General features: G+C 38.6%; 1 protein-coding gene and 1 pseudogene across 3 annotated transcripts in view; one reads left to right on the top strand and one right to left on the bottom strand.

The window, feature by feature from the left end:
• The window catches only part of DARS1 (aspartyl-tRNA synthetase 1), a 96697-nt gene that overhangs the window by 13825 nt on the left and 68825 nt on the right, over positions 1–14047 (top strand). The window lies entirely within an intron of this gene.
• LOC119544471 lies at positions 12800–13653 on the bottom strand (annotated as a pseudogene).

Here is a 14047-nt window from a genome sequence, read left to right as displayed (position 1 = left end):
AGGAAGTTTCCTTCAATTCCTACCTTTTGAAGTGTTTTTATCAAAAAAGGATGCTCAATTTTTCCGATGCTTTTTCAGCATCTGTTGAGATGATCATGATTTTTTCCTTTCGATTTGTTAATGTTAGGTATTATGTTGATTGATTTTCTTATGCTGAACCAACCTTGCATGCCTGGAATGAACCCCACTTGGTCATAGTGTATGATTCTTCTACTATGCCTTTGGATTCCATTTGCAAGTATTTTGGGGAATTTTTGCATCGATGTTCATTAGGGAGATTGGCCTGTAATTTTCCTTTCTTTTAGTATCTTTATGTAGTTTTGGTATTAGAGTGATGTTAGGTAGTGTTCCTTTTTCTTCAATTTTTTGAAAGAGTTTGAGTAGGAATGGTGTCAGTTCTTTTTGGAAAGTTTGGTAAAATTCCCCTGTGAAGCCATCTCGTCCTGGGCTTAATTTGTAGGAAGATTTTTGATGACTGATTGGATCTCTACTTGTGGTTAGTTTGTTGAGGTCTTCTATTCTTCTTGGGTCAGTCTAGTTTGTTGATGTGTTTCCAGGAAATTATCCATTTCCTCTAAGTTGTCTAGTTTACAGGCATACAGTTGTTCATAGTATCTTCATACGATTTTTTAAATTTTTAAAAAATTTTTCAGGAACCACGGTCCCCCCTCTTGTTTCTCATTTTGTTTGTTTGGGTCTTCTTTCTTTTTGACTTTGTCATTCTAACTAACGGTCTGTCAATCTTGTTGATCTCAAAGAACCACCTTTTGGTTTTATTTCTCTCTCTTGCTTTTTGTTCTCCAGATCATTTATTTCTTCTTTAATCTTTATTATTTGTTTTCTTTTTTTATTTGTTTTCTTCTTGCTTTAGGGTTAGTTTGCTGATCATTCTGTAGCCTCCTCAGTTTTTCACTTAGATCTTTAGTATTAGCTCTTTCTTGCTTTTTGACGTATGCATTTAGAGCTGTAAATATCCCTCTCAGCAGTGCCTTCAGTGCATTCCATAGGTTTTAATATGTTCTGTTCTCATTTTCATTCTTTTGCAGTTTCTTATTTGACTACTGTTTGTTTAGGAGTGTGTTGTTTAACTTCCACGTATTTGTGAATTTTCTGGTTCTTTGGTGGTTATTGCTTTCTAGTTGCATTCCATTATGGTCAGAGAATGTGCTTTGGATGATTTCAATCTTTTTAAGTTAACTGAGACTTTTTTTGCCTCAGCATATGCCTTATCCTGAAGAACGTTCTATGAGTGCTAGAGAAGAATGTATACCCTGATACCTTGGGATATAATGATCTATATATGTCTGTTAAGTCTAATTCATTTATCACATTGTTTTCCTTCTCAGTGTCCTTATTGGTCCTCTGTTTGGTTGTCCTATCTGTAGAAAAGAGTAGTGTATTGAAGTCTCCCACTATTATTGTAGAAACGTCTATTGCTCCTTTCAGTTTTCCCAATGTTTGTCTCATGTACTTTGGAGCTCCTTGATTGGGTACATAAACATTTATGATTGTTATTTCTTCTTGGTGAAGTGTCCCTTTTATTAATATATATAGTGTCCTTTGCATTTAAAGTGCATTTTGTCTGAAATGAGTATAGCTATCCCTGCCTTCTTTTTGCTGTAGCTTGCATATGTATTTTTTTTTCGTCCTTTCACTTTCAGTCTCGTTGTGTTGCTGGCTCTAAGATGAGTCTCTTGCAAAAAGGATATCGATGGATCATATTTTTAAATCCATTCTGCCAATCTATATCTTTTAATTGGGGAGTTTAATCCAGTCACAATTGAAGTTATTACTGTGTAGGCAATTGTTGAATCAACCATCTTATCCTTTGGTTTTTATTTGTCAAATCTATTCCCCCCCCCACCTTCTTTTCCTTTAAATTACCCTCACTAATACTCTTCAGTTCTTTGCCTTTCTCCAGACTTCTCTCTCCTTTCTTTTTTTATCAGCTGAAAGAACTCCCTGTAGTATTTCTTGCAGGGCAAATCTGTTGTTAACCAATTGTCTCAGCGTTTTTTGTCTGTGAACATTTTCAGCTCTCTCTCACTATTGAAGGAGAGGTTTGCTGAATAAAGAATTCTTCGCTGGCAATCTTTCTCTTTCAGAATCTTAAATATATGGTACCACTGCCTTGTTGCCTCCATGTTGTCCACTGATTAGTCAGTATTTACTCTTATGTTGTTTCTCTTTTTTGTGGTGAATCACTTCTCTCTTGCTGCTTTCAGTACTTTCTCCTCTTCAGCATTTGACAGTCTCATTAGTATGTGTCTCATAGTGGGTCTATTTGGATTTATTCTATTTGGAGTTTGTTGGGCTTCTTTGATTCACGTGTTTGTTTTTATAAGGATTGAGTTTTCCCCAAGGTTGTCTTCAAATACTTTTCCTAGCCCTTTAACTTCTTCTTCTTCTGGGATACCAGTGATTCTTACGTTTGTATGCTTCAAGTTGTTCACCATTTCCTTGAGATCCATTTCAAATTTTTCAGTTGTTTTTTCATTAGTTCTTTTGTGCATTTGCATTCAATTTTTCTGTCCTCTAGTTCACTTATTCTTTCTTCTGCCTGTGCAAATCTGCTGTTATGTGTCTCCAGTATATTTTTAATGTGATCAACAGTATCTTTTATTTCCATAAGATCTGCTATTTTTTTTTAATCATCATTTTATTGAGATATATTCACATACCACGCAGTCATACAAAACAAATTGTACTTTCGATTGTTTACATTACCATTACATAGTTGTACATTCATCACCTAAATCAATCCCTGACACCTTCATTAGCACACACACAAAAATAACAAGAATAATAATTAGAGTGAAAAAGAGCAATTGAAGTAAAAAAGAACACTGGGTACCTTTGTCTGTTTGTTTCCTTCCCCTACTTTTCTACACATCCATCCATAAACTAGACAAAGTGGAGTTTGGTCCTTATGGCATTCCCAATCCCACTGTCACCCCGCATAAGCTACATTTTTATACAACTGTCTTCGAGATTCATGGGTTCTGGGTTGTAGTTTAATAGTTTCAGGTATCCACCACCAGCTACCCCAATTCTTTAGAACCTAAAAAGGGTTGTCTAAAGTGTGCGTAAGAGTGCCCACCAGAGCGATCTCTCGGCTCGTTTTGGAATCTCTCTGCCACTGAAGCTTATTTCATTTCCTTTCACATCCCCCTTTTGGTCAAGAAGATGTTCTCCGTCCCACGATGCCGGGTCTACATTCCTCCCCGGGAGTCATATTCCACGTTGCCAGGGAGATTCACTCCCCTGGGTGTCTGATCCCACGTAGGGGGGAGGGCAGTGATTTCACCTTTCAAGTAGGCTTAGCCAGACAGAGAGGGCCACATCTGAGCAACAAAGAGGCATTCAGGAGGAGACTCCTAGGCACAAATACAGGGAGGCCTAGCCTCTCCTTTTCAGCAACCGTCTTCCCAAGGGTAAAACTTATGGTAGAGGGCTCAACCCATCAAACCACCAGTCCCCTATGTCTGTGGTCATGTTAGCAACCATGGAGGTGGGGTAGGCGAATACCCCTGCATTCTCCACAGGCTCCTCAAGGGGGCACTACATCTTTTTTTTTTTTTTCCTTGTTTGTCTTTTTTCTTTTCTTTTTTTTTTTTTTAACTTTCCCTTCTTTTTTAAATCAACTGTATGGAAAAAAAAAGTTAAAAAGAAAACAAACATACAATAAAAGAACATTTCAAAGAGACCATAACAAGGGAGTAAGAAAAAGACAACTAACCTAAGATAACTGCTTAACTTCCAACATGTTCCTACTTTACCCCAAGAAAGTTACATAATATAGCAACATTTCAGTGAACTTGTTCCTACTACATCCATCAGAAATTAACAGACCATAGTCATTTCTGGGCATCCCCAGAACGTTAAATAGCTTATCTGTTCTTCTTGGATTATTGTTCCCCCTTCCTTAATTGCTCTCTACTGCTAGTTCCCCTACATTCTACATTATAAACCATTTGTTTTACATTTTTCAAAGTTCACATTAGTGGTAGCATATAATATTTCTCTTTTTGTGCCTGGCTTATTTCGCTCAGCATTATGTCTTCAAGGTTCATCCATGTTGTCATATGTTTCACCAGATCGTTCCTTCTTACTGCCGCGTAGTATTCCATCGTGTGTATATACCACATTTTATTTATCCACTCATCTGTTGAAGGACATTTGGGTTGTTTCCATCTCTTGGCAATTGTGAATAATGCTGCTATGAACATTGGCGTGCAGATATCTGTTCGTGTCACTGCTTTCCGATCTTCCGGGTATATACCGAGAAGTGCAATCGCTGGATCGAATGGTAGCTCTATATCTAGTTTTCTAAGGAACTGCCAGACTGACTTCCAGAGTGGCTGAACCATTATACAGTCCCACCAACAATGAATAAGAGTTCCAATTTCTCCACATCCCCTCCAGCATTTGTAGTTTCCTGTTTGTTTAATGGCAGCCATTCTAACCGGTGTTAGATGGTATCTCATTGTGGTCTTAATTTGCATCTCTCTAATAGCTAGTGAAGCTGAACATTTTTTCATGTGTTTCTTGGCCATTTGTATTTCCTCTTCAGAGAACTGTCTTTTCATATCTTTTGCCCATTTTATAATTGGGCTGTCTGTACTATTGTCATTGAGTTGTAGGATTTCTTTGTATATGCAAGATATCAGTCTTTTGTCAGATACATGGTTTCCAAAAATTTTTTCCCATTGAGTTGGCTGCCTCTTTACCTTTTTGAGAAATTCCTTTGAGGTGCAGAAACTTCTAAGCTTGAGGAGTTCCCATTTATCTATTTTCTCTTTTGTTGCTTGTGCTTTGGGTGTAAAGTCTAGGAAGTGGCCTCCTAATACAAGGTCTTGAAGATGTTTTCCTACATTATCTTCTAGGAGTTTAATGGTACTTTCTTTTATATTGAGATCTTTGGTCCATTTTGAGTTAATTTTTGTGTAGGGGGTGAGGTAGGGGTCCTCTTTCATTCTTTTGGATATGGATATCCAACTCTCCCAGCCCCATTTGTTGAAAAGACCATTATGGCTCAGTTCGGTGACTTTGGGGGCCTTATCAAAGATCAGTCGGCCATAGATCTGAGGGTCTATCTCTGAATTCTCAATTCGATTCCATTGATCTATATGTCTATCTTTGTGCCAGTACCATGCTGTTTTGGCAACTGTGGCTTTATAATAAGCTTCAAAGTCAGGGAGTGTAAGTCCTCCCACTTCGTTTTTCTTTTTTAGAGTGTCTTTAGCAATTCAAGGCATCTTCCCTTTCCAAATAAATTTGATAACTAGCTTTTCCAAGTCTGCAAAGTAGGTTGTTGGAATTTTGATTGGGATTGCATTGAATCTGTAGATGAGTTTGGGTAGAATTGACATCTTAATGACATTTAGCCTTCCTATCCATGAACATGGAATATTTTTCCATCTTTTAAGGTCCCCTTCTATTTCTTTTAGTAGAGTTATGTAGTTTTCTTTGTATAGGTCTTTTACATCTTTGGTTAAGTTGATTCCTAGGTACTTGATTTTTTTAGTTGCTATTGAAAATGGTATCTTTTTCTTGAGTGTCTCTTCAGTTTGTTCATTTCTAGCATATAGAAACATTACTGACTTATGTGCATTAATCTTGTATCCCGCTACTTTGCTAAATTTGTTTATTAGCTCTAGTAGCTGTATCGTCGATTTCTCAGGGTTTTCTAGATATAAGATCATATCATCTGCAAACAATGACAGTTTTACTTCTTCTTTTCCAATTTGGATGCCTTTTATTTCTTTGTCTTGCCGGATTGCCCTGGCTAGCACTTCCAGCACAATGTTGAATAGCAGTGGTGACAGCGGGCATCCTTGTCTTGTTCCTGATCTTAGAGGGAAGGCTTTCAGTCTCTCACCGTTGAGTACTATGCTGGCTGTGGGTTTTTCATATATGCTCTTTATCATGTTGAGGAAGTTTCCTTCAATTCCTACCTTTTGAAGTGTTTTTATCAAAAAGGGATGTTGGATTTTGTCAAATGCTTTTTCAGCATCTATTGAGATGATCAATTGATTTTTCCCTTTCGAGTTTTTAATGTGTTGTAATACATTGATTGTTTTTCTTATGTTGAACCATCCTTGCATGCCTGGAATGAACCCCACTTGGTCATGGTGTATGATTTTTTTAATGTGTCTTTGGATTCGATTTGCAAGTATTTTGTTGAGGATTTTTGCATCTATATTCATTAGGGAGATTGGCCGGTAGTTTTCCTTTTTTGTAGCATCTTTGCCTGGTTTTGGTATTAGATTGATGTTAGCTTCATAAAATGAGTTAGGTAGTGTTCCATTTTTTTCAATGTTTTGAAAGAGTTTGAGTAAGATTGGTGTCAGTTCTTTCTGGAAAGTTTGGTAGAATTCCCCTGTGAAGCCATCTGGCCCTGGGCATTTATTTGTGGGAAGATTTTTGATGACTGATTGGATCTCTTTGCTTGTGATGGGTTGGTTGAGGTCTTCTATTTCTTCTCTGGTCAGTCTAGGTTGTTCATATGTTTCCAGGAAATTGTCCATTTCTTCTACATTATCCAGTTTGTTGCCATACAGTTGTTCATAATATCCTCTTATAATTTTTTTAATTTCTTCAGGATCTGCAGTTATGTCACCTTTTTCATTCATTATTTTGTTTCTATGGGTCTTCTCTCTTTTTGATTTTGTCAGTCTAGCTAGGGGCTTGTCAATCTTGTTGATCTTCTCAAAGAACCAACTTTTGGTGATATTTATCCTCTCTATTGTTTTTTTGTTCTCTATGTCATTTATTTCTGCTTTAATCCTTGTTATTTCTTTTCTTGTACTTGGTTTAGGATTGGTTTGCTGTTCATTTTCTAGCTTCTTCAGTTGATCCATTAGTTCTTTGATTTTGGCTCTTTCTTCCTTTTTAATATATGCGTTTAGTGCTATAAATTTCCCCCTTAGCACTGCTTTTGCTGCATCCCATAGGTTTTGGTATGTTGGTGTTCTCATTTTCATTCGTCTCTATATATTTAGCGATTTCTCTTGCTATTTCTTCGTTAACCCACTGATTGTTTAGGAGTGTGTTGTTTAACCTCCAGGTATTTGTGAATTTTCTAAGTCTCTGATGGTTATTGACTTCTAATTGTATTCCATTGTGGTCAGAGAATGTGCTTTGAATAATTTCAATCTTTTTAAATTTATTGAGGCTTGTTTATGTCCTAGCATATGATCTATTCTGGAGAAAGTTCCGTGAGCACTAGAAAAGTATGTGTATCCTGGTGATTTGGGATGTAATGTCCTGTATATGTCTGTTAAATCTAATTCATTTATGAGATTGTTTAGGTTTTCAATTTCCTTATTGGTCTTCTGTCTGGTTGATCTATCTATAGGAGAGAGTGATGTGTTGAAGTCTCCCACAATTATTGTGGAAACATCAATTGCTTCCTTTAGTTTTGCCAATGTTTCTCTCATGTATTTTGTGGCACCTTGATTGGGTGCATAGACATTTACGATTGTTATTTCTTCTTGCTGAATTGCCCCTTTTATTAGTATGTAGTGGCCTTCTTTGTCTCTCAAAACATCCGTGCATTTGAAGTCTATTTTATCTGAGATTAATATTGCTACACCTGCTTTCTTTTGGCTGTAGCTTGCATGAAATATTTTTTTCCATCCTTTCACTTTCAGTTTCTTTGTGTCCCTGTGTCTAAGATGAGTCTCTTGTATGCAACATATTGATGGTTCATTTTTTTTGATCCATTCTGCGAATCTATATCTTTTAATTGGGGAGTTTAATCCATTTACATTCAACGTTAAAACCGTGAAGGCATTTCTTGAATCGGCCATCTTATCCTTTGGTTTATGTTTGCCATATTTTTCCCTCTCTCTATTAATATCCTTTATTGTACCCATACCGAATCTGTTTAGTACTGAACCTTTCTCCAAGTCTCTCTGTCCTTTCTTTGTTTCTCTGTCTGTAGGGCTCCCTTGAGTATCTCCAGTAGGGCAGGTCTCTTGTTAGCAAATTCTCTCAGCATTTCTTTGTCTGTGAAAAATTTAAGCTCTCCCTCAAATTTGAAGGAGAGCTTTGCTGGATAAAGTATTCTTGGCTGGAAATTCCTCTCACTCAGAATTTTAAATATATCGTGCCACTGCCTTCTCGCCTCCATGGTGGCTGCTGAGTAGTCACTACTTAGTCTTATGCTGTTTCCTTTGTATGTGGTGAATTGCTTTTCTCTTGCTGCTTTCAGAACTTGCTCCTTCTCTTCTATGTTTGACAGTGTGATCAGTATATGTCTCGGAGTGGGTTTTTTTGGATTTATTCTATTTGGAGTTCGCTGAGCATTTATGATTTGTGTATTTATGTTGTTTAGAAGATTTGGGAAGTTTTCCCCAACAATTTCTTTGAATACTCTTCCTAGACCTTTACCCTTTTCTTCCCCTTCTGGGACACCAATGAGTCTTATATTCGGACGTTTCATATTATCTATCATATCCCTGAGGTCCATTTCGAGTTTTTCAATTTTTTTCCCCATTCTTTCTTTTATGCTTTCATTTTCCATTCTGTCATCTTCCAGGTCACTGATTCGTTGTTCAAATTCCTCTAGTCTTGTACTATGAGTGTCCAGAATCTTTTTAATTTGGTCAACAGTTTCTTTAATTTCCATAAGATCATCCATTTTTTTATTTAGTCTTGCAATGTCTTCTTTATGCTCTTCTAGGGTCTTCTTGATTTCCTTCATATCCTGTACTATGGTCTCATTGTTCATCTTTTGTTCTTTGAGTAGCTGCTCTAGGTGCTGTGTCTCTTCTGGTCTTTTGATTTGGGTGCTTGGGCTTGGGTTATCCATATCGTCTGGTTTTTTCATATGCTTTATAATTTTCTGTTGTTTTTGGCCTCGTGGCATTTGCTGAACTTGATAGGGTTGTTTTAGGGTTTGTAGACCTATTGAAGTCCTTATCTGTAATTTATCAGATCTACAGCTTCGTGGAGTACACTTTCTCTAACTAACCAGCAGGTGGTGTCCACGAGCCACCTGTTCTCCACAAGCCAGTTCTCCCCTGCTTAGCCTTTTTGGTGAGTGGGGGAGTGAGTCTTGTGGGGCCCAATTGGTGTACCAAGCTTGCGTGTGTAGTTGGTGTTGCCTGCCCTGTATGTGGGGCGTGTTTCTGGGCAGTCGGGGAGGGGGGGTGGCCCTAACAATCAAATCTCCCTGATGATCCTAGAGTTTTAAAGCTGCTGCAATAGTCTAATCCTTCAGTTCAGTCCTGCCACAGTTTGTCTCTGCCACTGACCCACAAGTCTTTGGTATTGGCATATGGCTCCTGAGACTTGCAAGTGGGCCCCTCTTCCAGGCCGTGCACCCCGGGTCCTCTGTTGAGGGATGACTGTGCTATGTCACAGGTGAGTGCCGTCCCCCCAGGGTAGTTCTGGGCTGCTGGGCTGTGTAGGGAGGCTCCCAGTCTGCTCAAATGATGGCTGAATGGGGCTTTGTTAATTCACACTGCTCCACCTTCCCAGCTCTGGGACATTCAGCTGAGGTTGCAGGGAAGGCTAATGTCCACGCCCAGTTTTGTGGTGTGTGCGTGTTATTTGAAGCACTTCCGTCACACTGGGTTGTCTGGGGCAGCTCTGGGCTATGGGGCTGGCGATGGGCAGGAGTGTTTCCTGTCCACCAGGATGGTGGCTGTGAGCGGACACCCCCCTTTTCTTGGGAAGTTGTGTTGTTTAGTGAATTTTCTCAGCCACTGGATTATTGCCTTTTGTCTCAGAGCTCTCTTAGTTCTGCTCTTGACTTGACGTGCCCAAATTGCAATTCTTTGAAGCTTTCTGTATTGGGCTTCTTAGAGTAATTGTTTTAGAAAAAGAAAAAAGGATTTAAAAACAAAAACAAAAACAAACAAACAAAAAAAAAAACGGCCCTCCTCAGAGATCTAATGGGTTATTGAAATGCTAATAGACAAAGCAACCAGGGCCATTAAGGAAAGGTCCACAGGGCAGAGAGATCAGCTTTGCTTCGGGATTTGCATATGCGCCTCAAGGCCTGAGCTTCGCCCTTCCCCTTTCTGTGTTCACCAGAACTCCAAAAATCCTCTGCTTTTATTTTGGAGTTTTTCGTGTTGTTTTTTTTCTATGCCTGTCTCCTCTCTGCTGGGCTGGCTGCTCTCAGAGTCTCTGGTGTCTGGTCTCAGTCTATCTATGGTTGGAGTTTGAATCAGTAGAATGAGTTTCCGATAAGAGCAGCCACTGCAGTTCTCCCTTCTCCTTCCCGGAGCTGACAGCCCCTCCTCCCCCGGGACTGAGCCTGGCAGGGAGGGGCGCAGGTCCCCTGGCCGCAAAAACTTACAGATTTCGCTGATCTCAGCAGTTCCACGTTTTCATGAGTGTTGTATGAAGTATGCCCAAAGACAGATTGCTCTGTGGTGTCCAGTCCACGCAGTTCCTGGCTTTTTACCTACTTTCCTGGAGGAGTAACTAAAACTTACAGCTCACCAGTCTGCCATCTTGCCCCGCCTCCGATCTGCTATTTTTTAATTTACTCTTTTAAATTCTTCTTCATGCTCTTCTGGAGTCTTCTTGATGCCTTTTATGTCTTTAGCCAACCCATTGAAGTTGTTTTGGAGATTTGTATGTACTTCTTTGATTAATTGCTCTAAATTCTGCATCTCCTCTGGCTTTTTAATTCAGTCCTTTGGCTTGTCCATATCTCCTTAGGTCTTCATGTGTGTTGTGATTTTCTCTTTTTTTGGGGGGGGGGGGGTACTATTGGCCATGTGTAATTTATTTCACTAATTTCATTTAACAAATGTTAAGTCCCTTCACTTCAACAGGACCCAGTAATTATAAAAGCCGTGCATACTCCAGAATGTTTATAAAAGATGACTTATATTTATCATATTTATAAAGGCCATAAGTTTGACTTCACCTAAGGCTAGAAAGCCTCAGCAGAACGTGGATCACAGTTCAAGGGAAGAAAAATTGGAAATTCACTAGTAAAGTTTGGAGATATTCTGTGGCTTCACATGAAACTTTTAGCAATAAATTAAGACTTAAAAAAAACAGTCTTACAATGTAAAAAGGACTATGAAGTGCAAAGTAATATCACTGGACCAAAATTTAGTTTAATCATTTTTATTGCAAGTGTATCTTTAAAATCGTAAATGGGGTTTTATAATCCAAAGTTGAAACACATTTATTCTTCAGAATCTGACAAGCAATTCCAGACCTTGCTTTCCACATCCATTCTTCTTTACTGTCCATTTCTTTACTGTCTTTACTATATTTCTTTACTATCTTTACTATACTTCTTTACTATCTATACTTCTTTACTTCTATACTTCTATACTTCTTTACTATCTATACTTCTTTACTATCTATACTTCTTTACTTCTATACTTCTATACTTCTTTACTATCTATACTTCTTTACTATCTATACTTCTTTACTATCCATTTCTTTACTATCCATTCTTCTTTACTTCTTTACTCTAAACTTCAGAGACCTCAAATTTAAACTACTCCATTCTTAATGTAGAATTTAGATAGCTATTGTATGCTTGTTGATAAGAGCGTTTTCTCGAAACATTTCATCAAATATAAAGAATGGTTTCTCTCCAAGGATCAGGAGGGAAGAAATATTAAATACCTTTCAAAAAATCATTTATTGGTTTCAAAATAACAGAAACTGTAATATTTTTCCTTACAAAAGAGAACACGTAAAATTAAATTATCTTTGTAGACTTTGTAGATTTTACTCCCAACACAGCTTCAATCCTATTTAAGATCTTTTATGATAGTCACCATCAGGATTTACTGAGTAAAATTCCTAGATATTAACATGGCACTAATGTGCAATTCCAAAGTGGAACAGGTTACTTTTGAGGAAAAGAACTCACTGGTAAGTTTCCTCAAATTTTTTTTTGTTTGTTTGTTTCATTTTTCTTTTAAATAAAAAGTTAGTGCAATCACTTTTCAACCAACTTTGGATACTATCTAACACACTATCCCCAAACAAAAAAAGAAATAAAAACTTTCTCATTTTAGGAAATTTTCCACTTTTAAGATTACAGCTCCCCCCAACATTTTTCTTGACTGTCAAATTCAATATTTAAATTTTTTAAGTTATGTATTTCAATGTAATGAGTTATTTTTTAATGATTTTAACAACCCTGAGCATAAACATCACAACACCACGCTCAAGTCATATCATTTGACTATAATGAACTAGGAGATGAAATGGACAGACATCTGAAGATAGGTATTCCCTCTGTTGAAAGTGAGCAAGCTTTTAACATGTGAGCAGCACAGAACTCCACTTCTCTGGACACTGCTCAAACTCAGAATGTTTGCATTTAATAGAGTCAATGTATTTCTTAAAAAGTAAAGTTTGGTCACTAGAAAAGACTGAACAAAAATTATTACCCTCACTCCAAAACAACAATAAACAGCTCTGATTACCTCCCACTTCTCCCCACAAAAACAGGGAAGTAGTTGGGGCTGAAGCCATTAAATTTGAAATTTCAACTCCTAAAATGTTGCTCCCATTAGCTCAAAGCTGCAGGTCTGTGTATTTCCTTCTCTAATGCTTCCCACATTTTTATAAGTTTTTCTGTACATACACATGCACAAACATGTACATAGGCATGCGCATTAAGCTCACCTACACACATACACTCTCTCACTCTCAAGTAAGACACTTTTTGTGTTTGTTGATAAATTATGAGGATCATGAATTGGGTGTGTATAGGGTTTCATAGGTGCTTTGTAAACATTAGAGTCATTTGGGTCCTTTTCTCCAAAAGCCTGAAATCAAATTATGCAACCAGGGATCACTACTTTCCCAGACGCTGTTCACAGGCTGCATACTGATGAAGGGCAGAGAAAAAGTCCTCATAACTGATGTTTAAATGGGAAGGCAAAGACACAATCTCAATCAGTCTGTTTTGCCAGGGAAGAAACCCTAACCTGCTGTCCACAGGACCAAACTTCAATATTAAATCAGGATCAGAGAAACAATGTGAACTAAGTAAACTGTTTAACATATCTACATCCAAATCTGTGTATTTCTTTTGCTGCTGGGCTACTGAGTGGCAAAAGTCCTCTGCATCTCTCACAATATCTACTTTTCCATCTTCTGGAGACAGTACTATCACTGAGGGTTGGCAATTTCAAACTTGATCATCTTTGTCATTACTATTTGCAAACTCTGGTGAATATTTGGAACAATCTAAACCCAGAAGTTCCTGTTGTTGTTTTAAAATTTCATACATCAATCTGGAATTATTTCTTTTGTAAATACCTCAACCCAGCAGCCATCTTCCTCCTACCTCTGCAGCCCCGCCCCTGCTAGTACATGGACGATTCTGATTGGTGATTTTCTCTTGACTTTGGGCATTTGCATATCTTGATAAGGTTACTTTTGGAAATGCAGGACTACTTGGACATTTATTTTAAATTTGGCCGAACCACAGCTTGTTGGAGTGCACTTTCCCTGTCTTCCCAGCAGATGGCTCTCTTGAGCCACCTCTTATCCTCAATCCAGCTTTCCCCCACCTGTGCCTGCATGTTGGGTGGTGTCCAAACCAGATGGAAATCCAGTCGGCGCACCAGTTCTCTGTGTGCACTGGGTCCTGTTCATTTTGGCAGGAAGTCCACTTAAGGGCACCATGGGGCTGGTGATTCCCATGCCTCCACGTGGATCACTCTTGGGCTATGCAGCTGCATGTCTCATCCTGTAGCTCAAACGTGCCCTGCTTCCTGCCCTCTGTGTACCTGTGAGCCTCTGGGGTGGTGGATGTGTTCCTTGTGCTTCTGTATGGCACCCTTGCCTATCACCGCCTCTCTCCTGTGCACACCACAGAATTCTGTGGAGGAAGAGTAAATGCAGTCAGCACGGGTCCACTGGTTTCCAAGTTCTCTCTTGGGATTTCCTGGCCACGGGGCTAAGGAGGATTATATCCCCAGCTAATTGCTGACATGGGTGTGTAGGAGTAGAGAACCGTTCCCTCCACTGCTCAACGAACAGCTCACTGTTGGCCAGCCCCCAGTGGTCCCGGCTGAATAAACTCGCCCCATCCTTT

Source organism: Choloepus didactylus, chromosome 9, assembly GCF_015220235.1.
Source record: "Choloepus didactylus isolate mChoDid1 chromosome 9, mChoDid1.pri, whole genome shotgun sequence".
Lineage (NCBI taxonomy): Eukaryota > Metazoa > Chordata > Mammalia > Pilosa > Megalonychidae > Choloepus > Choloepus didactylus.
The sequence above is the reverse complement of the archived record's forward strand: the minus strand, read 5'-3'. Positions and strand labels throughout refer to the sequence as shown.